At 38.0% G+C, this 23,927-nt stretch overlaps 1 protein-coding gene across 2 annotated transcripts in view; it reads left to right on the plus strand.

The window, feature by feature from the left end:
• TRHDE (thyrotropin releasing hormone degrading enzyme) overlaps positions 1-23,927 on the plus strand; it is a 222,165-nt gene that overhangs the window by 61,199 nt on the left and 137,039 nt on the right. The window lies entirely within an intron of this gene.

Here is a 23,927-nt window from a genome sequence, read left to right on the forward strand (position 1 = left end):
TATCTCTCTTTCTCAATATTGAGATTTCTTCTAAAAGTCTTCTGGGCAACAGCCCCAGAGAGATAACTTGTACACCTGGTATAAATAAACAGGCTTATTTTCAAAGCAGTAGAAATGGACTTGCTGTGAGACCACCTCAAATAGCAGATAGGGATTGTGAAGGCCAGGCTGATAAACTGCATAATATAGATAGAGACACAGTCTGGAAAGGAACCTCTTGGGCCATTGAGCGCAGTCCTGTTTTTGTGTCTAACTGCAAAATACATTTCAGCAACTCATTGAACTCCACTTTAAATATGACTTTTGTGAGTTTTCTGCTTCTGATAATCTCACTGGAGGAATACTGTGGATTTAGAATTGCTTGACAGAAGTGAATACCGTGGAGTCTAAATTCTAGTTGTAGTGGCCAATAGGATTCTTTGTCTAGTTTCTCCAAATTCATTATAGTCTTAAATGTTTAATTTTACAGTATTTCTTGGGAGAAAATTTAAACATTTACTTTGAACCAATGTGTATACATTTGAAAATACAATATTTTCCTACCACAGAAAATACATCCTGACTTGGTAAAGGAATGGTGGAACTGTGTGCAAACAAATTGTTTAGTGTTTTGAATCGATAGCCATCACTAGTTTGTAAGGAGTAGGAAAGACTGAACCTAGCCCTGATGTGGTAATTCATTGATTTGAAGTCGGTCCTTTTGACTCACTGGAGCTAAAAAGGGAAACAAGTCAGTGAAAAAGGACTCCTGTTAATCAAGGGAAAGTCCAGAAATATAGGCATGATATTGTAACCTATTTCTTCTCAGGACCGCTAGCTGCTTAAAAAACATTAAAGACAAAATCCAGGCATCCTACTTTTGGCACTTAAATTAGATGTCGCAACTCAGGTCCAGAAGTAATAGTAACTGTATCAGTGATGTTTTTCTGTTTTGTGGAATACTAGAATATTGATTTAAGTGTATATTCTCTAGGTGCTATATTCTTTCTCCTTTTCAAACTATGAAAGTTCTATATCTTTTTCCAAATCCACTCAGTTTTTTCTTTGTTATATATTGGTTGGGGCCATGGCCAGCATTACTACAGGCAGTTCTTTCCCAGAGCTGAGTCTTAGAAAAATCATGCTCTAGCTGGAGAGGCAGAATCATTTATAAAACCTGGTGCTTCCAGTTCTCATCAAGGCCAGAACCTTGCAGGCATTGTGAAAAGGAAGAGTCAGATGAATAAAAGCATTAATTTACAGTAGATTATCTCGGACTCTGTAAGAGATGTAAACCCTCTTGTTTCAGCGCATAACACAACTGCTGATTGACAGGGAAAGAAGAGCAGAAAGAAGAGAGAGGATGGCAACTGTGAAAAGGGAAAAGCGTTTTGCTGTGTGTTTTTCACAGTGATTCATTCCCAGTGGTGCTACTCACTGAGGCTTGGGTAAAGCAAGATGCAAGAGTTACATAGCCACCTCCAGTGATGACTGATTGCAGTTTGGGTGCTAAGTCAGTTTAAGATATTTTTTTAGGGTGTTACTGTGCTCTTCCTGGCAGAATTAGGATCAATACATCCCAAGCTCATTATCATCTGGAATGAACTTGTTACTGCCATTGCTGTTCTCAATAAGAAGACAACATTGCTTTTTGTGTAGGTGATAGACATCTCCTGTGCATCTATTTCCTTAGAATAAGAGTGATCAACATGTTTCCATTAGTGTCAGGGTATAAGTATGGAACGGTTCCTGCTCAAGTTGAGGTAGTCTTACTCCTCAAAGCAAATTATTTGTGCAGGGTTCACTCACTGTCAGCCCAGGCAGCTAACACAGTTTGTCAGCTTACATGTAGAACTTCCAAGGCAGGACATAGCAAGAAGAGGATAGTAGATACTAAGTTTCTTTCTGCCTGGCTTGAGGTATACAAGTAAGATGTTTCCTGGCAAAATGAGAAGTTGAGAGAAGGATCTGGAATGGTAATGATTCCAAAGTTAGGTTTTTATTATAGAGGTGTGAATGGATCTTGTTATTTGGGCTCTTTTCTGGCGAGGAATGAAGGCTACTCTAGAAGATGGGACACATATGAAAACCACAGTACTCAGCCAGAAAAGATACTGGCTTCCTAACCAAATCATGGTGTCGGAGAAACTTTCAGGGTGGTTAAAATACAAAGCAGAGGTGAGCCTCTTTCTTTCTTCTGAGTTATCATTTTTTATATATGTGGGTGTGAGTATATGTATATAAACTGCAAACTGATGTTTGAATCTAGAAAATTTTATTTTGTTTTAACTTCTTATAAGGCAAATTTAAAGGTAGCTAGCTAACATCAAGATACCACTCCCTATTGCTTGTAACTTTTCGTAAAAATTGGTCACTGGAGTACCCTATCAATAAAGTATCTACCTTCCATATTCAAGGCCAGTGAATAAGCTGTTTCTTCCCTTAAATGCGTTGGATAATTTTGAATCATTGATCTGGGAGAAGTATCTACCACTGATGAGTGATAATGAAGGAAGATGTCTGCACACTGAAACACACAGAGTGATTCTCTCATTTTTTGTGAGATACGTGTCAAGCATAATGTGTACACATGGGGGGCAGAGTAAAACAAAGATATCTGCAGTAGTGGAGCAAATGTGGAACTTTGGGTTTTTGTAGACCTTAGAGGCCTGATTGCATCCGTTTAAATTTCCTTGGCCTACTTTGTGGGGAAAAAAGCTACTTAACAACAATGAAAACCAACAACACTAAAACCCCAAAACCAACAAACAACAATCACAACTGTAAATTGAAGTATTTTTTTCTTTGGCTTACAGATTGGCTTTGTTGATAGAGTACTCATTTGTTGCCTCCAGGTTGTTACTGTAAGTTGAAAGTCTCTGGCAATTTTGTCAGGGAATGAAAATGTTTAAGAAGAAAGGGAAAAAAAGGAACAGAAAGGGGAAAAATGGAGGATTTCCTGGAGGGGTGTTTTCAAATTCTATCTCTATGCTTTGTACCTGCTGAGAATGTAGAACTTAAGCTATCCTCAGTTCCCTATAGGTACTTGCCAGTGCCTATTTTGGCAGCCTCTGAGCAAACAGCGTGGAACAGCTTTGATTCTGTTTCTTCTCCCCTCCTTCCCATCCGTTGCTTCACTCTGGATCACAAGGTGTGCCAGCCTTCTTGTGCTGGGAGTGAGATCAAGCATAGGCTTTTCAACAAATGCTGCAGGAGTCTGAGGCCTGTGTAATTGGCATTATCTGTGATATCCCAAATCAGGTAGCAGCAGAGGATCAATGCAAACAGAGCAGAGAAAACGCTCAGAACCACTGCACTGGTGTGAACAGGCTGCTGAGAAAAGAAGCTTGATCCTACAACTTTCTTGCAACCTCCCTGTAAGGTATTAAGAATATCAGCATTCTTTGAGGCTGATACCTCTCAAGAATCAGAGTTGAAGTTATGAATTAAAGTCCTATAGATATATATTTTCCCCCAGTATATTCCACCCTAGGACAAATGCCAGGCAAAAGACAAAAATGTATAGAAAAGGATGGTGTGTGTATACTTCAAACTTCAGAAAGAGAGAATCTTTTATGTTTTGTTTTTTAAATTAAGCCATTTTCTACTGAAGTTGAGAGCAGAAGAGCAACCAGGTGTGCGTGAATTCAAGGCACAGGAGCAGTGCTGGGTATGGGTGACCAGAGAATAGGAGAGATGTTCCAATTCCTTCATTAGCTTCATGCTCAAGAATTTCAAGTGTGATTATGAAATTCTTCTTGTAGCGTATGAATCTAATGTTTTTATTCTGACTACTTCTATGCAGGAAAACCACTTCAGAGAGTGAAGCTTTCTTTCCTGCTTACATGTGTTTGGAAAGCTAGTTGATATGCTGACAATTCAGGGTTTGTAAAGTTGTGTTGTGTAAACACAGCGTTCCAGATTTGGCTGCACCTTTCAGCACTGACTACTGAACCACTTTATTTTATTATTTTTTGGGGGGGTGAAGTGTTGCAAAATAAGAATTATTCTGAGGGATGGAATTAAAAATGAAAAAAAAAAAATTCTCTTTCTCCATTCTTTCTAGTCTTCCCTAATTTTACCCCAAACTGTTTTGACTTAGAAAGTATGAACTGTATTATTAAAGGGAGCCCTTCACAGAGTATATTAAAGCAAAAAATAAAGCTGTAAATGAAGTCATGCAGAGCTATTGTTCCTCAGGTCCTATGTGGGACATTACTACTTGTGATGGTCATTGAAAGTGATAGGAGATTGGTTTAAAACAGATAAAATACTTTTTTACAAAGTTGTTAGTAAAGTATGGGAGAGAATTTTTGATTACTTTACTCCAATATGAATTCAGAAGGAAGTCGCCACTTTTTTCTTAGCTTCTGAAACTGAGATTCTAGTTATACAAATTTTATTTTTAACATTTTCATGGAATACTAGCATCTTCTAGCATTGATTTTGCTGGTTGCTGGAAGTTCAAACAGCACTTTTTATGTTTTTGTTTATCTCTGACTGTAATTCTGCTCAATATACTTATGAAATAAAAAAGAAATGAACAGCTCTTATAGTTTCCAAAATTGTCATGCTAAAATAAATCACAAGCATAATTTGGGAAACTTGTCAAACCATAATTAGGATTAGTTTTATTGGAGACTGTGTTGTGGTGGTTACTAAGCAAAAGGTAGAACATAATTAATGACCACCACTTCAAGTCACCTCATATTATATGCCTTTTAACTGTTGATTTATTGATGCAAAATTACAGTGAGATGGCAATGCCTGCCAGTTCAGCATATTTGGTGAGCCATTCAATCACCTCCAACACATTTTATACGTGGGCTGGCAGACATAGCTCTGCATCAAGTGGCTTCACTGCCAACGGAAGGATAGCTACATCCTGGAACTGTGCAGGCAAATGCTGCTTCAAGTATGTGCTAAATTGGTGCATTTCCCGAGAACCTTGGCTTAGTCTCTTCTACTTCACCAACAAGGTCTTTGTTCATGTACCTATACAGAGCCTTGATGTAAAGAGGAAGAAGCACAATGCAACTGGATGGCTTTTTAAGGCTTGCCATGGTGCAAGGAGGAAGAAAAATCAGTGATCCTGCTTCAACTGAAAGAACACACAGACTCCTGCAAATCTAGCAGCCTGCTGAAAAAAGTAGACCTTAACAGTGTATGAAGCCAAGGAGGTGGCAGATAGTTCAGTCTTATGTTGATGTCAGTGTGTGACCTTCGACCTCAAATCTCATAATATACAGATCTGTGGTTTTTTCGTATCCTCACTGGAAAAAGAGTGAGGGTTAGAAAATTGTCAGGTCCTAAAGAAACCGAGTGAATGAATTTAGTCACCTTCAATTATAGGTAACTACTTAATAGTTGTTTAATCCATAAGAAACCACAAGATACCTCCCAGCTGCTTACAGCATACTTAAAACTTTCAGTACAAAATGCAGAAGCCTCAAAGGTTGCATAGAAAGCAGGGAGGAATTAAAAAATAAGATGAGCTGGAAAAGAGATACTGGAATTGACAGTGAGAGTTATGAGGAGGCCAGAATATGCAGAAAAGCATGTTTTTTCTGCAGGCCTGTTAGAAAAAATCTAGGTGCCTGTAGGCAAATCAAGATATTTCTTTGAATGTGAAAAAGCATTTGAATAGATGGAATCTGTAGGAATAACAGCTTTTATCACTGCTGAGAGAATACTATTGTATGGCCTAAGTAGCGAGTTGTTGTGATAACTTTTGTTAACATGAGGATTCCTTGTCTTCATTAATTGCTAGAATGTATTTCTGTAATCTGTGTGTAGCGGAAATGCTAAGTCACTGTGTGAAGCAGTGATGGGATAGAGTACTTGGTGGGAAGGCAAGAGAGCTCAGGTGCATGCAGTGCCCCTGAGTGACCAGAAGGGTTGGAGCCAGGATCCACTCCTTCCCAGACCTCATTTAAGGGTTGGCAGTGGAGGCAAGGGTATCTTGCTGAAGATCCCCGCCTACCTGAGGTCTTCCAAAGGTAAGCAGCTTCTTTCCTTTATTTCTGTACTCATGGCTGTTGCGTTTAAGCAAATCCTCGCTTGCTCCAGCCTAGGACCTTGCTGCTCTGCTGTCGTTGCTGTGCTTTCCATTGTGTTACGCCGTTCATTTCTGTGGTTTATGGAATGAGTGCAATTAATTCACTGTATTTGAACATTTGTTCTCAAATGAAGCTACTCTGTATGTTTACTGTAACTGTATAGGTTCAATTGGAGTTTATGAGAAAATGTATTTGGAAAAAGGTGAATATCTGCAACGCTGAATACTAAATGAATGAATGTGGTCTTTAGGAAGTGATTGTAGGGACTGTTCATCTTTTGTCTGAAGCTTCTGAAGTTTTTCACTCGTAACTTCAAGTGCTGAAGTTTGAAAGGGCAAGTTATAACTTTTCTTCAACATTGTCAAGCATATAACAAATCCCCTGAGATTTGTCTTATTACTGTACACTGAATATTAAATGGTAAATGACATAGCTATGGCAAGAGATGAAAGTACCTTTCATTAAATAAACTTATTTATTGTTTGTTTTGTTCTGGCAGAGTAGCTGGTTCTCTTGAAGTTTCTAGTAATTTATCTCTGCGAATGACTATCTTTGGTCATCTTTGTAATACCTATGAACTGACATCAAGCTGAACTCCCAGGCAGAGCAGACAGCAAGGAATGTACTGAGGCTGTGAATGACAATGCAAAGTGAAGTACCGTATCTATTGTCTTTGAGGAAGAATGCATTGCACTTCTTCTAAATAGCTGCTGAAGCATTGAAGATGGAAAAAAAAACAATAAAATGAAATCAGGATACCCATAAAGAACTAGTCACAGTTGTGGATTTGTATGTCATATAGCCAGAGGAGTTCCGAGCATCTTTGAAAGTATTAAAACAAAACCAGCCCTTCTTGTTTTAGCTCTATCTGAAATGCAAACAGGAAAAAAAAAATCAATGTTTGCTAAATGAGAGAGAACAAAATTGACTTTTAGAGTAAAATATCTTCTTGGGGAGCACTGAAATAATAGCAGGAAAAAATAAACCAAAATAAACTCTCCTCCTATGGAAATACTGTATTGTGGCTTTCATCAAATAAAACTGTGAGATAAGGACACGGCTCCTCCACTGATATCATTGTATCATTTAAACCTGTAGAATTTATAATTTATAAGAAAGTATCCCGGGTTTGTCCTTTGTCTTCATCCATCTTTATTTCTCTTATTTCTGCTCCTAGTAAAGTGCTAGGCTTTGGTCTTCCATATACTTAATCATTTGATTTAAGCAAGTCCTTAGTTTTATTAAATGTGAATTACATTTGAACCAACATTGTTAAGCACTGTTCCAACACTGAAAAGGAACCAGGAAGAACATAAAACCACTGTTTCATTATGGCTGTTTTATATAGGCTGCCTTTTTGAAGGTGAAGATGGTGTCTTCAGTGTAAAGGAGAACTTGATTTGTAGACTTCAGTATGAATCTTGCATACTTTCTGTGTGGATAATTTGATGACTTGGATTGCTAGCTGACTAAATTTGCTAGAGGACTGTGATAGCCCTCTGCTTGGTGTTAAGGACTTTAAGAACACTTTCATGGTGCACACTGAATTGTCAGCGTAGTCTGAACTGTGTTGATAGGAGCCAGAATACAAAAGCTTTGTAGAATCAAGGGTTATTAAATCCTCATCCCATACCAGTTGTTCTTCTGTGGTTTCATTTTAATTCAAGGTAAATTATTTAGTTATTATTTCTTTCATTAAAAAAATCTCAAGGCAACAGTTTCTTGAATAAGTTACATTTTACTTGTTTTCTTAGTTACTATGGAATGAATAAATTTGTCTTATGCAAATTTGGCTTTTAGGTATCAAGTTATTTGAGCTACCTATTGCATTAATCTCTGCTCTTTGGAGGAATTTTTGGCCTGATTCAAATATGTTCAGGCATTTGTGAAACAATAGGATTAATATTGGAAGATATGCTGAGGGAATTACATGATAGCAAATGAGTTAGTTTTTATCTTACATCTGTCCTTCCCAGTTCTCCATCCTCTCCTTTTCTCTTTTTTTAATATTCTCAGTTGTTGAATAACTGCACTGAGTGAGTGAGAACATTGACTTCTTCCCTCAAGCTCCTCATGTTCTCCCTGCTAGGGCTAGTGTGCCAATACACTAGTAAATTCAAGCAATATAGGAAGAAAGACTCTTCTTTATCAATTAGTCATAGAATCATAGTAAATCTTGAGTTGGAAGGGATCCATAAGGATCATTGAGTCCAGCTCCTGGCTCTGTTACAGGACCACCTGAAATTCACACAATTTTGAAGCATTGTCCAGGTGCCTCTTGAGCTCTGGCAGATTGGTGCCATGACCTGGAGAACCTGTTCCAGTACCGGATCACTCTCTGGTGAAGAACCTTTCTCTAACAGCTGACGTGCCCCTCCCCTGACACAGCTCCATGCCGTTCCCTTGGGCCCTGTTGCTGTCACCAGAGAGCAGAGCTCAGTGCTGCCCCTCCGCTCCCTGTGAGAAGCTGCGGCTGCCATGAGGCCTACCCTCAGCTCCTCTGCTCTGGGCTGAGCACACCCAGGGACCTCGTCTGCTCCTCGAACGTCTTGCTCTCCAATCCCTCCACCATCTGTGTGGCCCTCCTTTGGACGCTCTCTAATGTTTTATGTTCTTCTGATACTGTGGCACCCAAGCTGCATGAAGTGCTCAAGGTGAGGCTGCACAATGCAGAACAGAGCAGGACAAGCCCTTCCCTTGCCCAGCTAGCAGTGCTGAGCCTGTTGCACCCCAGGGTCTGGCTGACCCTTTTGGCTGCCAGGGCAAACTACTGACTCATTTTCAACTTGCTCTCAACTGGAACCCCTGGACTCTTTTTTGTGGGGATGCTCTCCAGCCTCTCATTCCCCAGTGTGTATGTAGATCCAGGGTTGCCCCATCCCAGGTGCAGAATCTGACACTTACTATTGCTAAAATTCATGTGTCTGACCAGAACTCTAATTTGTCAAGAATTCTCTGCAGCACCTTTCTACCTTGCTGTAAATTCTTAAACTTTACTTTTATGTCTCTGGTGGCTTCTGTTGTTATATTTTGCTGTTCTAATTCTTCAACTCCATGTCATATGTTAGAAGGGACTGCAGCTGTGCTGACAGAATTTGTAGTTTCAAAAGAGCCTTAATAATAGCGATCCTATGATCGTAATATTTTTGTGTTAACAAAACTTGTTAATATAATGGCTGCCTGGGAATGCAAGTGGCCTTCAAGAGATTATGCTTACTTACAGGTATCTTCTTTGAACACTGGCATGTGCGACTCTCATGTAAAGAGTCAGTGTCACGCTTTAAATGGGCAATGACCTGCCAAGTGTCATTTTATTGAAGGTCTGGCAAGTTATTCTCTATCTCATAATAGATTTTATGATAATTTTGTCATGCAAGTTATTCTTATATTTTCTGGAAATAAAGACACCTATGCGCTTTTATGGTCTTCATTCAAATACTACTGATGCAGCAAAATCTTTAATTGGATTATTTTTCTTTTAAGTGGAATAATGAGAAACTGTCTTTTCTGTAAATAGTAATGAGGCTAGATGGTATAGAACTATGATTCTGAAAGAAAAATGTCTTTATAAAGGAAACACTTTAAAATGAAAACTGTATTATTTTCATGTAAATTATTCATAGGTTATCAAGTCTAGATGTGGTTTGTGAACCTAATTTTGTCATGGTTCTTTAATATAATTTTAATATAACTTTAATGTTTAAATCTATGATGCACGGAGTAAAATTCTACTCAGGGAATCCATTGTGATTTCTGTACAACTGGAAAAGTTTATGTATTCAGCAGGCTACTACTACTGAGAGCAGATATTTATCATTTATCAGTATTATTTATCAGTAGTATAACATTGGCACTGGAATGGGCTGCCTAAGGAGGTGGTTGAGTCACTGTCCCTGGAGGTGTTCAAGAAACATTTAGATATAGCGTTGAGAGACATGGTTTAGTGGGGTTATTGGTGGTAGGTGGATGGTTGGACTGGATGATCTTGTAGGTCTTTTCCAACCTAGCTAATTCTATGATTCTATGATTGGACATAGACAAGATTGTACTTGGAATGCTCTTTCAGGGTAATGACATGCTACACCTATTTTAGTGTCTTTCTTGTACCTAAGAAGACTAATCAGAAGGGTTTTCAGCTTCTGTTATCTGATAGATGCGGCTGATGGGACCAAATTCTTGTCTGCTTTAACTTTAGTTGCTTATTTCTTTTTAATGGCTACTTTTGCTAGTCATGCTTATTTAACTGCCAGTTTTTCCTTTGACATCTTTGATGCTCGTGTGATCGTTGCATTCTCTGTCACTGCCTGTTGTGTGTATAATTTACTTTCAAATATAACTTCACCGTATAAAACTATTCCTTTAGAAATCCTCAAGCTACCTTCCTTCCAAGGTTTTATTGATTCCCAGAGTTCCTGAGAACTTCTCTGCAGCAATTCTTATTGTGTAAAGATATTGAGAGGCAAAATGCGAGAATATCTGAAGCATTGACATCTCTTGTTAACTCACTTCATCAATTGTTTAGTTATTATTTCAATACATCATGAACCTTTATCTCCTTCACTTCTTTGTACTTGTGCAGTGGAAAAGGTGGGATATTTCACGTTCCATGTTTTCTCTTCATTTTTTCAGAAGCAGTCTAGTCTTTTGTAGCTCAAACTGGTGCTTTTCTGGTGTTCCAAGCTACCTTCTCACCTCTATGGTTACTGCTTTAAAATTTTTGAGACACAAATTAACTGGAGAAGATGTAGGAATATCCTCTTTGCAATTCTTATGGATGCTGAGTACAGAAAAAGATGACTTAATATGAACCTTACAGAAGTTTCTCATTTACTGTCCAAGTAACATTCTGAATAAAACATGCTCAGCAACAGATCTAAGTTTTACAGCAAAGATGCAGTACAAGTGAATAAAGTGCTGTAATCTAAGCATTATGTTTAAATAATGGTTTTCAAATTTTAAATTAAATTTCAAAAGATTCTCTTGAAATTTTAACTCTGATTGTAAGTTAGTGTTTTTCTTTTTTCCATGCTGGACTAACCTATGTTCCTTCATGCTGCTTTAAATTAGAAGTATGTTAATTATTATATAATAACAGCTTAATCTTGCTTTTGACATTTTAAAGAGTATCGGACTACAAAATATGGAAAGATAATCTGCTAAACTCCATAAAATAGAGATTGTTGAAGTACTATATCAGTTTTGGGTAATCATAGCTTTTTGTAATATTGGAAAAATAAAGTTTTATTTGTGTTGATTTACTCTGTTTAGTTCAGTGACTTGTTCAGCTTGGAGCTAAAAAAAAAACAAACAGGAAAGCTGACTCTCCTTTTTCAATTTATGTTGAAGAACAAAATATGAGTGGGTGAGATTTATTAGTTCAGAAATCAAGAAGGACATGCTGACTGAAGAAGCCTGTTTAATTTGTATCCTGCAGATAACAGTGATGGGTGATTCATCAATAGTGTGACTGTATTGCATCTCCAAATGTAGATAATTCTATATTCTAAATTATTATTCATAGATGCTGAAGCTAAATATTGCTTTAGTTTTATAATGGTCTTATCTTTGTGTCTTTATAATTGTGCCTTGCTTGACTGTCCTGCAAGTCTGTTTCCCTGTCAAGAGCTGAGGAATACTGTGTTCACATATCTGAAATCAGTTCCCCAAAAGGGAACATTGGGTTTGAGAATTGTGCTAGAAGGAAGAGGTCACAAGAGGACTGTAGCCACAGATTGCAGTGTGAACTCACACTGAAGTCCCTAGCATAGGGTGGATTTCCTGTGGGTCAGGTCCCAGCTATGGGAAAATAAGGCTGCAGAGAAGAAAGAGTCCTAACGGTGAAGAGACCCTGGTTTCGTTCGTAGCCTTGTTCAAACACCTTTTTTGCTCCCACAAATTATTTAATAGCACTGTGATCCTTTTTAAATTTTCAAGTTTGAGATGTCATTACACATCTCTAATAGGTAATACTTTAGATAATGAGTGCATTTTAAATGAATACAGTGTTAGTTTTTCTCCATGTCTATATCATGCTTAAATTTGTTTTATTAAACACATGTTAAAAATGCTGTTTTCGTGCATTTTAAATTTTTATTCCAATTTCCATTTAAAGCCAATTAAATGGAAAGCATAACTAAAATAATTAACAGTGGATCATCTGGTAAATAAATTTTATTCAGATTTCTTACGTGTAAAAAAAAAATACTCTGGATAGATGTTTCTCAAGCTACAAAATTTTTAGCTGAAAGATGAATACAGCTAGGATTGATCTGAGCAGAGAAACTGTACAACTTCCTCATTGTGGGCCCTTCTTAAAAATGTGGAAGTACACCCTCTTGAACTTGTAATGCTAATGGGAATTGCAATGATAGAGCAGGGGTCAGTCCTGTAATCTCTTGACTGTATGTCTGTATATTATATATACTCTGAATGTATTCTCTTGGTCAGCTGGAAGAAATACCACTCTGGGGAGGCAATTGCCTAGAGAGGCCCAAACTTGTAAGACAACTTGCAGAAAAATACCTCAGGCACTCTTGTGTCCTCTGCCTTCATTTCCTCTTTCACGCTTCAGATAAATCTCATCCCTGCCACTCCCTTGCCCGCTGTCTCCCCTTCCAAAGGTTAAAGCTATAAAAATTCAGAAAATGCACCTTGGCTTGCAAGAATAACAGGGATACAGCTGGTGATTAAAAACCTATGAGTGTCCTAGCGAGCTAGTACGTGCTTTTTCAACTAGTTAGCCTCCAGTATCTATTAACCAGAGGATGTGTTAGAGGAAGAGCTTTGCCTATGAGTTTGAAAGTACCTGTTGTTTGTATAATGTTAAATCTAGGATGCCTTACCTTCATGTGTGTGTCTAGAACTTTGTCTTCTGACTAGAAAATGGGCAGTAACTGAATGCCTACTTGTAATACTTTTGTATGGGAAGCAGATCCACTTACAGATAAAAATTCTGGGGAAAAAAATTCTGGATAGGGGAAGTGGGCTGACAGGAACCTCATGAAGTTCAGCAAGTGGGAAGTACAAAGCCCTGCACCTGAGAATAAACAAAGCCATAATGTACACATGTTGTGGGTTGCCCAGTTGGAAAGCAGCTTTGCAGAAGGGACCTGGAGGTGGACGTGAACCAGCACCATCTCCTCATACCAAAGAAAGTTAATTGTATTTTGAGCTGCAGATGTAGTAGTGTTGTCAGATTGAGGTGATCTTTTCCCTCTATTCAGCATTGATGAGATTGTACCTGGAGTGCTGTGTTCAGTTCTGGGCTCCCCAATACATGATAGATATGGAGTAATTGGAGAATGTTCATTCAGAGGCCACTGAGATTAAGAGGTTAGCGCATCTCAGATATGCGGAATGGCTAAGAGAGTAGGGTTGACTTTTTTTCAGTGGAGCCGAGTGCCATGACAAGAGGTTGGGCCAGATGGCCTCCAGAGGTACCTTCCAACCTCAAACATTTTATTAAAGCATTTTACTGATATTACATTAAGTGTACTCGAGCAATTTGGTTTTATGTTTCCTGTCATACTGTTTCTGAATTGGTTATAGGAATACAGGGAGACCTCTGTTTAGCACTTTCAATTCTTGTTGCGTTTACTTAAACTTTTCTGAAGTCCGTAAGTGGGATTTACTGGTAGAACTTGCTGTAGTTGCTTACTTAAAAACGTTTTGCACAAATTTGGTCAGCTACGACATAATTCCAGGGAATAACAGTATCTTTTCTGTGGACTAGACATGAAGCAAAGGAAGACGTGCTATTTTTTTGTTGTCTTACTTGTTAGATCCTGCAGTTTTCTCACTATACTCTCTGATTTTGAGAGCAACGAGCTTGCTGTGGGGATAGTTGCTGCAAGCCCACTGCTGTCCCAAAGTTCTTCATTACTGTTGTATATGGTCTCACTTAGCAGTCAGTAATGAGCTGCATATGTTTTATTCTTTTTAGATCTTTGTGTAGTATAGAAATTTATGCAGAATGTTAGCTCCAGTGAAAATCATGTTGTATCCTGAAAAATAAGTTGCTGAATTAAAAAGCTACTTACTAGTCAGTTTAGTATGGAAGATAATTTATAGTCTAACGAGCAGGTATTTGCATGTCAGTGGAAGTACACAAGTATGTTTAAGAAAAATGGACAGAGTGTGTCTTAGAAATTTGAGAAACAGGAGTTGAGTTGAAAGATCGTCCATTTGGATCCCAGGAATATTTCAAATATAAAATTATCTAAAAGCCTGTTGTGGTTTAACCAAAGGACGTAGAGGAATATGAAGATCTGAGAGTGACTGGAGGAGTGCACCTGAAAGCAGTCTTTGAGTTCATCTCTTGCAGCTGAGTTCTCAGACCAGGACTTCTGAATCAATTTTCAATGCAAGTGAAAGCATGAAACACAAAGAATGTACAAGGACTAAAACCATGTTTGCTTGCTTGTTAGTGCCAACTGAGGATAGATGCAAGTATGGATTACTGTAAATACATGAAGTATAGATTTTTTTTTTCCTTTATCGGTAATAGCTTTAGTAGAATAATAGAATCACAAGGTTGGAAAAGACCACCCAGATCATCTAGTCCAACTGTCCACCTATCACCAATATTTCCCAGTAAGCCATGTCTCTCAGTACAACATCTAAATGTTTCTTGAACACCTCCAGGGACGGTGATTCCACCACCTCTGTGGGCAGCCCTTTCCAGTGCCTGACCATTCTCCCAAAGAACAAATTTCCTAATGTCCAACCTGAATCTCCCCTGGCACAACTTGAGGCCATTCCCTCTCATCCTATCTCTAGTTACATGGGAGAAGAGGTCGACTCCCGCCTCACCACAACACCCTTTCAGGTCGTTGTAGAGAGGAGTAAGGTCTCCCCTGAGCCTCCTCATCTCCGGACTGAACAATCTCAGCTTCCTCAACTGCTCCTCATAAGGCCTGTGCTTGGGACCCCTCACCAACTTAGTTGCCCTTCTCTGGACTTGTTTCAGAGCCTCAGTATCTTTCTTGTAGTGAGAGGCCCAAAACTGAACACAGTACTCGAGGTGTGGCCTCACTAGGACTGAGTACAGAGGGATGATCACATCCCTGCTCCTGCTAGCAACGCTGTTTCTGATACAAGACAGGATGCCATTGGCCTCCTTGGTCACCTGGGCACACTGCTGGTTCATGTTTAGCCAAGCATCGATCAATACCCCCACATCCATTTTCTCCACACAATCTTCCAGCCATTCTGCCCCGAGCCTGTAGTGTTGCCTGCGGTTGTTGTGGCCAAAGTGCAGGACCTGGCACTTGGTCTTGTTGAACCTCATCCCATTGGCTTCAGCCCAAAGATGCAGCCTGTCCAGATCTCTCTGTAGGGCCTCGCTACCCCCAGGCAGATCGACACTTCCTGCCAGCTTGGTGTCATCTGCAAACTTACTGAGGGTGCTCTCAATGCCCTCATCCAGGTCATCGATAAAGATATTGAACACGACAGGCCTGAGCCTGTCCTGTTTGTTAAAGCGTTGTCTGTTTTGAAAGCTATTGAAAAATGTTCCCCACTTTTTTGCCTTAGTTTGGCTTAAATGTGATTTAATGGAACTAACAGGGCATATTTTATGCTGAAGTGTAACAATTCCATACCCTAGGGAATTTAGGTATCAAAAATGTACCCGGGAAATGCTAGTTGGTGCTGCTGTCATCATCACCTTTGTCAACAGCATATACTCATTTCATCCATGAAGTGATTTAACCTATAATTTTTCTAATATTTCTTCCCTCACACTGATCGCTTTTCTCCCTGACAGTCCAGATTGTCACTGTGTGTGCCGCTCCTGTGTTCTCTGAGCTCTGCATGATTTTCTGTCTTGGATTTCTTTTCTGGGGGGGTATTGGGTTGTCAATCTTATTCGCTGTGTCAGAGATCTGTCTTATCTCTGTATACTTTATTCAGATGACTCCTGTTGATGGCAGGCTCAACTCTTCCTTATTTCTGTGTCCTCGTTCCAAGTTCTGCTGCAGCCTCTTCTGTTCTCAGCTGTTATTAGCTCCTTGCCACACCTCATTAGTATACTTCAGTTTGTATTAGTCACCAGCTTCTCTACAGCATATTTTCTTTTAAAACTTTGGCTTGAAATATGTTTCTTCTAGAGTTTTGTTCTTAATATGGATTGCAGTATCCTTCCATTTTTGAAATGATTTTCACATTTGGGTTCTGTTCTCTGTGTTAATTGGAACTATTAAATGCATCATGTGTATCTGACAACACAGCTGCCTTTCTCTTCACATATTGATTCCAGGTACAGAATGAGGCACCATTTAAATCTCTTACTATTGTTTTCCATTCTTAGATTTTCAGACCCAATGGATAGTTCAGATACTCTGTTTTTCCATTTTGCTTATTTCTTTGCCTTTGCTTCATCAGAGAAGCTACACTTTTTTGAAGTTCAGGTTCTAGCCATTCAGGAGCTGTGAGAAATCCCGAATAACTGTGTGGAGAATATTGTTCTTTTTTCTGTTAGAGTCTTCACTCCTGCTTTTGTTGTTATTTTTGCATGTGTGATGGGTAACAGTGCACACAGTGTGTTGCTGGTAGCCTGTGTTCATACTGATCTGGAAGAGAATGGATGAATAAATGCATTCAGGATATCTAAATTCACCAAGAAACTCAGCTTTGACTTTCATAGTTTGGCCTCACTGGCTCATTGGGGTGTCCCTGTGAGCCACTTATAAGGGTGAATATCAACTCTACCCTAAGACTAAATGTAAGCAGTTACATCCTTGGGCACAAGAAAGGAGGGAGCAGTGTGGATTTGCATGAGAACAGAATGATTGTGTCCTCTGTTGCTGATATTTCCTCAGTCTTCGGGATAGTATTTTTGCGTGATATGTCACAGAGTTATTGTTTCTTGTACTAAACCGATGAATAGGTAGATAGGTGCTCGCTTTAGTGAGAAAAATTTTCTAGTAATATGTTTAACACTTTAACTATTCAGCAAGAGTAGAGCAAATATTTTTATTGTGAAAATTTATCCTGATGATATATTGTCTGAAAGAATTTGTGTAGGAATATAAGACAAATTTTATTCTAGAGCTTATGATAAGCAGCAAGACCAAAATCAGAATCTGAGGAGCTATTCTTGAGGTTTTTGTCCCAGGTCAGTCCATTCTTATTTCTTCATCTTCTTCCAGAGGAGAGGAGAAGAGAAATGATACACGTTATCCACAAAAACATTGCCTTCAGATGTAGTGTGTATGATCAGCTATGCTGTAATTTGCTCTCTAACTGGAACATTGTGATACATATTTTGAGACGATGGTAATGCAGGACACCTGCTTATCTTCCCCAAATCCTTATTCATACATTTTTTTTTTTGTTAAAATGTGCCCATTGTCTGTGAATGTGATCTCACTTGGAAGCAAATATGAGAGGTAAATCTATGTGTACAGAGTATGTTACTAATGAAAATATTTGTGTCCTTATCGTTGCGATGCAAATCAGTTTTATGTAATTTACGGCAGGTGAAAAAAAATATTTTACATCATTGTTGTAATTCTGAAGTAATAAGGATTTCTGGAGTTTTCTGTGTATTCGCACCTTGGTTTTGCAGTGACAAGAATAAAGCAGCGGCGCTTCATCATTTTCTTTGCAGCAGTATTCATACTGTAAGTGTTCAGTAATCAGCAGTGTGTTGTTTTCAGCTATGGAGCCCTCATGCTCTATTAACTGTGGCATTAGGAAAATGGCTGTTGGCAATTTTCCATCATGTCAGTGCTTTTAGTATTTACGTTAGAAATGGTATTTATGAAGGCAACATGTCTCTCATTTTTTTTTCCCCTCTCCAAATATTTTGGTTTTGAGAAGAGGAATGCATTTGCTCAGTTCATCTGTAGTATATGTTCTGTACCTAGAACTGTGACTTAGAGAAGCAGAACACTGAGTTTCAGTCAGTGTCTTAGTTCTGTGTAGCCCTTTTTTCCCAGTGTACATATGAGAAGAGTTTAGAATACCCACATCTGACTGAGGGCTGAGGGGGAAAAAAAGGTTTATATGAGACGCTGTAGTGTTGGTCCTTACTAGAAACTTTGTGAAAGATTTTTTTTGTCCTTGTTTGGTATTGTGCAGCAATTCATAATGATCTGTCTTGGTATTATTTAGACGAAAGGCACTGTTCATGTAGAGATCGATACAACCAAGATGATACATAATTCAGCCTCAATGGGCTATTGCATTCATATTTCATTTCAACATTGAACCATTTGATACACTTTGAAATAACAAAGCAGTGATCTATAGATTGGGATTATGAAAACTGAAAGCAATTTAATAATATGCATGTCAAATAAAATCAACGGGTTTCTATTTTATTTTCTTAAACTCTATACCAGCCATCACCCAGAGTCAAGGCTCCATTGCTTGAAAAATAGCAGCTTTCTTTTTATATTTCTGCTTATTCTTCCCTTTTCTCCCACATAATTTTTCCCTCTTGGAAACTTCGGTATTCACGTTTTATTAACCATCCGCTATTCACATCAACTACTCTGGAAATCCATCCATTGTTTATGTCACTTAATGTTAAGTAATATTTTGTACAACAGTAAGAAGCAATAAAAATACTAGCAATGAACTGCTGCGTGTCAGTGATTTCTCCTCAGGGTCTGCAACAAGCCATTTGATTTGACCGAAATAATGGCAAACAGGTTTAGACCTTTGCATTAACTCTGCAGGCTCACATCCACGTGTGCCTGATGTCATGCTTGCAGAAGGACATCGGTGCCGTAGCCCTAAAGATAAACTCAGTGCCAGGAAAAGCATTTGGGCAAACAGAAGTGTTACTCAAAATGTTTCCATGTCACCTGTCATCCAGGTGGTCTGCAACTTCTGTGCGTTTGAATGATTTGCATACGGAGAGAAAGTATCAGAATACTATTATGTAGTATTTTAGCTGTCTTTTTGACTTCTATTTTTATTTAATTTAGGGTACCCAGTTTCTAAATGCTCAGAGTGAGATAATGGAAGTGGTTTAGTTTTCAGGAGACATACTTAGTATTTCCTGAAATCAGTCTCCTTAAAGTGTCTCAAAGTACACATTTGAATCCATTAGTTGTGCTTTGTTCTGCAGTGGAAGTCGGGTGGAGACCCTCTTATTGGCTTCAGAGAGAGATTTTGTCTAGGCCTAGGATGGCTTTTTTTTTCCCCTAAAGACCTTTTAAAGGAGTGAAACTACATATATAAGGAAAACCTTCTTTCTCTGATACAAATTTCTGTCATATTCCAAGAAAACGATACAGAAAGGAAAGCCTTTGAGTAGCGAATTCTGATGTTTCTTATGAGGGCTATTATGAGTAGTTCTTTCTGAGTCACCAATTTGTATATTTCCTTACAATATCTACTATTTGGCGTAATGATTTTTAACCTGTGCTGCCACTTCTGATAGTTGGCTTTTTCCTAAAAAGCATTGAATTTCCTTAAATCATTGAATAGTATTCTGTTTCAGAAAAGCACATTCTACTTACTATTAATAAGAGAAATGCCTTTGATTAAGGAATCTGAGTGGCATAAATATAAACTCTTTTACTAAATAGTTTGTATTTTTGTTCAACAGCATTCATTTGCACAAGACCTTTAGGGAGATTTAGTAAATCTAGTGATTGCATTATGCAGCATTATGAAAGGGCAACAACATACTTGAGATTTTCATTTGTCAAGATTAAAATTACCTGATATTAGACAAACTTTCCCTTAATTAGTCAACGTCACTATCAAAAAAATGAAATGCCTAGTGTCAAGAAATCTGTATCTGAAGTCTTGAAGAAAGCCTCTCTGAAGAAAGGCATGAAAACAATGTTCTGAGAGGCGTATAGGTAAACTCAGAATGTTTTTAGTCTAATTTTTGAAATGCGAGCATTAGGAAAAGCATAGAGTTCACAAAGTGAACAGTTCATCTCTATATGCTTCCTAATTTTATTAAGGAAACGTGTAAAGGTGTCAGAAAATTACTCACTATATGCTCTTTTTTAAAGTTGCATTGTTTTAGGGCTCTTTCATTCATTTGGGATACTTATCACATATAATAGTCACAGTATATCTACTAGTAAATATGTTCCTTCATGTGGATAACTGTGTTTGTGCACGCAGTCATAAAGATAGTAAGGATGTGTGTTCAAACATTTAAAATGAAGATGGTTAAACATAGTGGAAGGATAGGAGTGGAAAAGATGAAGAAGTGAAGGAAGAAACTTCAAACTCAGGGTGCTCTGAGACAGTTACAGCTTGTTTTGCATTTATATTCAGTTCTAATTCTGCTTTCATTGAAAGTTGGAATGATGCAGAATTTAATGCTATAAATGAGTAGAAAAAGGGAAAAATAAGTTTCCTTTCTTAAAATTACATCATTACTAAATTAATAGGTAGTCACGTTGAAAGTGGATTCTCTTTGTGACCAAGATAGGTGATGAATTGGTAATTTCTATTTTGCACTATGATGATACTTGCTAATAATGTCAGCCAATTATATTTTGATTTAAGCTCACATAGTTAGGATGCCTTAATTGAATGTTTGGAAGTAAAAGGAGCTGCTGAGCTATTTACAGTTCTTGTAACCTGAAATGCTGAAAAATGAGATTCACCCAGGAACATATTTCAGAAATATCCAAACGTATTTGAATCTGAGTAATTGTACCACTATTGTATATTAATGTGATGTTCCAACACCTTTTAGTTTGGATGGCTTTTGTGGTGATTTTATTTTAGCTATTTAGTTTTTACTTCAGAGTTGTGATTTTAGTCTCTGAAGGCCAAGAGGTGGAAAGCCTCTATTATTCCAGTGGTACACAGGACTCTGCACTGCTGTATCAGGAAATCTCAAGTAACGCTTTTATGATGTATGAGGATATTATTCCCTGCAAGCAATAACAAGCACTTCTATTTCCCCTGCAATATCTACATAATCAAACGTTCACAAGTGCTTTACAAAGAATTTAATTAAATAGTGTGCAGAGTAACTGGATGCAGCATGCACACAAGCTGTTATATATTCAGTAGTTCACATTTTTTCAGTTAGTATAGAATGCTTTTGAGCAGTACAATATGTGAATAATGTTTGTATCAAGATGCCCATCATCACCTCTGCTTTTGTACCTTGCTCCTCAAAAATTGCCTTAAAACCTCACCTTGAGGATCATTGGAGACCTTCCTCAATTCTTCTGTGGTGTGGTAAGCAGAGGGAAATACAAATTCCTCTGATGAGACTTGAACATCAAACGTCGTTCCTCTGAAACCAAATATTTTTACTCCACAGATAACAGTACAGATAATTTGTCTTGGATCCAAATTAGGGATTTTGGTTAAAGGTGGTAGAAATCTGGGGAGCAATCAAGATTGACCTCTGAAGAATTTTGTTTTGAAATTAACACTAAGACTGGAGATTCTGATTTTAGACGTGGATGATGAGAAGAAAAGGAATTCTTGTGTTGTAGTAACAGGTACGTTCAGAGTCCAGATTGTCAGTTGCTGGAGATTAAGAAAGTCATCTTCTTGGCATTACAGTGCATTAGCTGATGCGTGAAAGGAGTTTCAAGGCATGCAGGGCAATGGCGCTGTGCAGGAGGAAAGTGATTTAGCATATTTATCTGCTGTTGTCTATCTGGAAGGCAGATAGCCATCCATCAGACTGGAGGGTTTTACTGGTATGTCAGTGCTACCAAGCATCCATCTAAGTCAGCAGACCAATACCATTGGAACAAATACTGGAACACTCTGTAGTAAGCTAAATAAATACCTTTGTATTTAGGTGGAGGTGAACTCCTTTCCTGAGCAGCACAAGACCTCAGTTTCCCAGTGCCGCAGAGTTATTTCAGTTTATTACTGGCTGACACTTAACAAAATGTGTCCAGTATGACTGACAAGAAGGACCAGAAGCTTCAAATGAATGCAAAAGAGAGAAGGGAAACAAAACAATCAGTAAAAGTATGAAATAGTTTTTCCTTTGCGGTAGTTTTATTTTGGTGTCACTTTGCTCATTTGAAAGGAGTTGTTGAAAACTTAGTGTAAATTAGAATCATTCTTTCTGTGTTCTTCTGAAGATACTTTTTAAATGAAAATTTAATCACTGTAGGAAAAGTTATGGCTTTCTTTATGGAGCTAAGAATAGGAAAGTTCCCTGTTTAAATTTAATGAATATTTGCCATTAAGTTCAGTGATTTCACCCTGTAGCCTTTGTGTCTTCTTCTAATGCTTATTCTTTCTCTGTATAGCAGACAGGAATTTTTCATGTTAGTAATAACAAATTGCAGTTATTCTATAAAAGTAGTATGTTTCAAGCTTCAACTGAAGAAGAAAATTAAAGCATGTAATTTTGAATTAACTGGCTGTCTCCTCTTGACCACCATGCTTTGGATTTTTGTGTTGCTATCTTTAAGTAGGTTCTTGTTCTAATGTCTGCCTTTATATAAAATATTATTTATCCTTTGTAGTTTGTCTCTGCAATTTAGCTATTTGCAGGTTTTTTTTTTGTATTCGGATGTAGCTGATGTGCTCTCTCTGTACTTCCACTTGAGGTCTTTTCTTTTTTCTTTGTGCAGAAAATATTTTTTTATTCCCCTTTTGGGGAGTACTGAAATACATCTGAGTTCTTTACCTACTGCTATTTTGGTGGCTGCTTTCTGTGAATCCTGAAGTAGAGCTCCTGCTGTCAGGTTGTTCTCCAAGCCAATTCTACCACATGTATCAGCAAGCCATAACAGGAAAATGTAGGAGATGTGTGTGCTGTAGTAGAATTGCTGTCTATAAGCAGGTCAGAATCTTTCTTCTTTGGGAGAAGTCAATCCAGAGACCGTTCATCCCACACAGTGAAGCATCTCCTAAATCTGCTTGTGTTGATTATGAATGAACTAGCTTTGGAACCAGAAGTAACATAGCCAAATGAGAGGAGTACAACAGCCAGGCTAATTAATTAAGAAGCCAAGCTAATTAATTCAGCTAGAAAAGAGCACCATGCTGATGTGACAGTATAGCTTCCAAAATTCTGGTGGATTTGTACACAGGTTGCACTGAGCTTCTTGTAGACTTACAAGCTGTTTCTAGGCTCTTTCAGATATTTTTGCCATGGAGCAGCACTGTGTCTTTGTTTATTCCTTATGTCAATTTCGTGTAGTTCTAGTTTTATTTCCAGACTGATCAATTTGAGTTTCTTTGCTAGCACCTGAATAGCCATTGTAATATTATCTCATTGAACCTCTTGCCATTGAGAGCTCATTGAACCTCTTGCCACTGAGAGAGATTTCCTGTCACTCTATTTTTTTAATTTTCTTTTTTTAATAAGATGGAGGACCTTCCCATCTTCTTCATACTATTTTATCTCTTACTGAATACTAAGCTGAAGTAACCCATCTTTGTTTGCATACAGCACCATTGTTCCAGCCTGCGCAGCTGAAACAGGGCTGTAAGCAGCTCTATCCTCAGAGGGGCCACTAGCCATACTACGTACTGAAAGATGCCTTGTTTTTGCAAGGGGATTTTGAACAGCTTGCAAACTTTCTGGTTGTTATGAAAGAGTATTTCTTCAGTTCTCCCCTTAATGAAAATCTTTATGTATAGTTTGACTTGTAAGATATTCATAAAGGAGTCACTTCAGTGAAAAGGTAAACAATGCTTTTGTTAAAGTCTGTGTTTCTGCAATGATTGTGGTATAGTAAATATGAGAAGTAGCATCAAACTTAGTAGTAAATAAGCATCAAGATATTTTAAGATCTATATTCGATATAGATAACTTCTTCAATTAAAAATACTAAATACTGTTACAGAAATAACCTAACAATCATTAACAGATAGCTATTTTTGTTCTTATATCACTGTTTTATTAGTGTTTCCTAAACAGAAATGCTAGAGAGCTGAAATTAACAGTCCTGTTTTTACATTTACGTTACTTAC

The sequence above is a fragment of the Numida meleagris genome, chromosome 1, assembly GCF_002078875.1.
Source record: "Numida meleagris isolate 19003 breed g44 Domestic line chromosome 1, NumMel1.0, whole genome shotgun sequence".
Lineage (NCBI taxonomy): Eukaryota > Metazoa > Chordata > Aves > Galliformes > Numididae > Numida > Numida meleagris.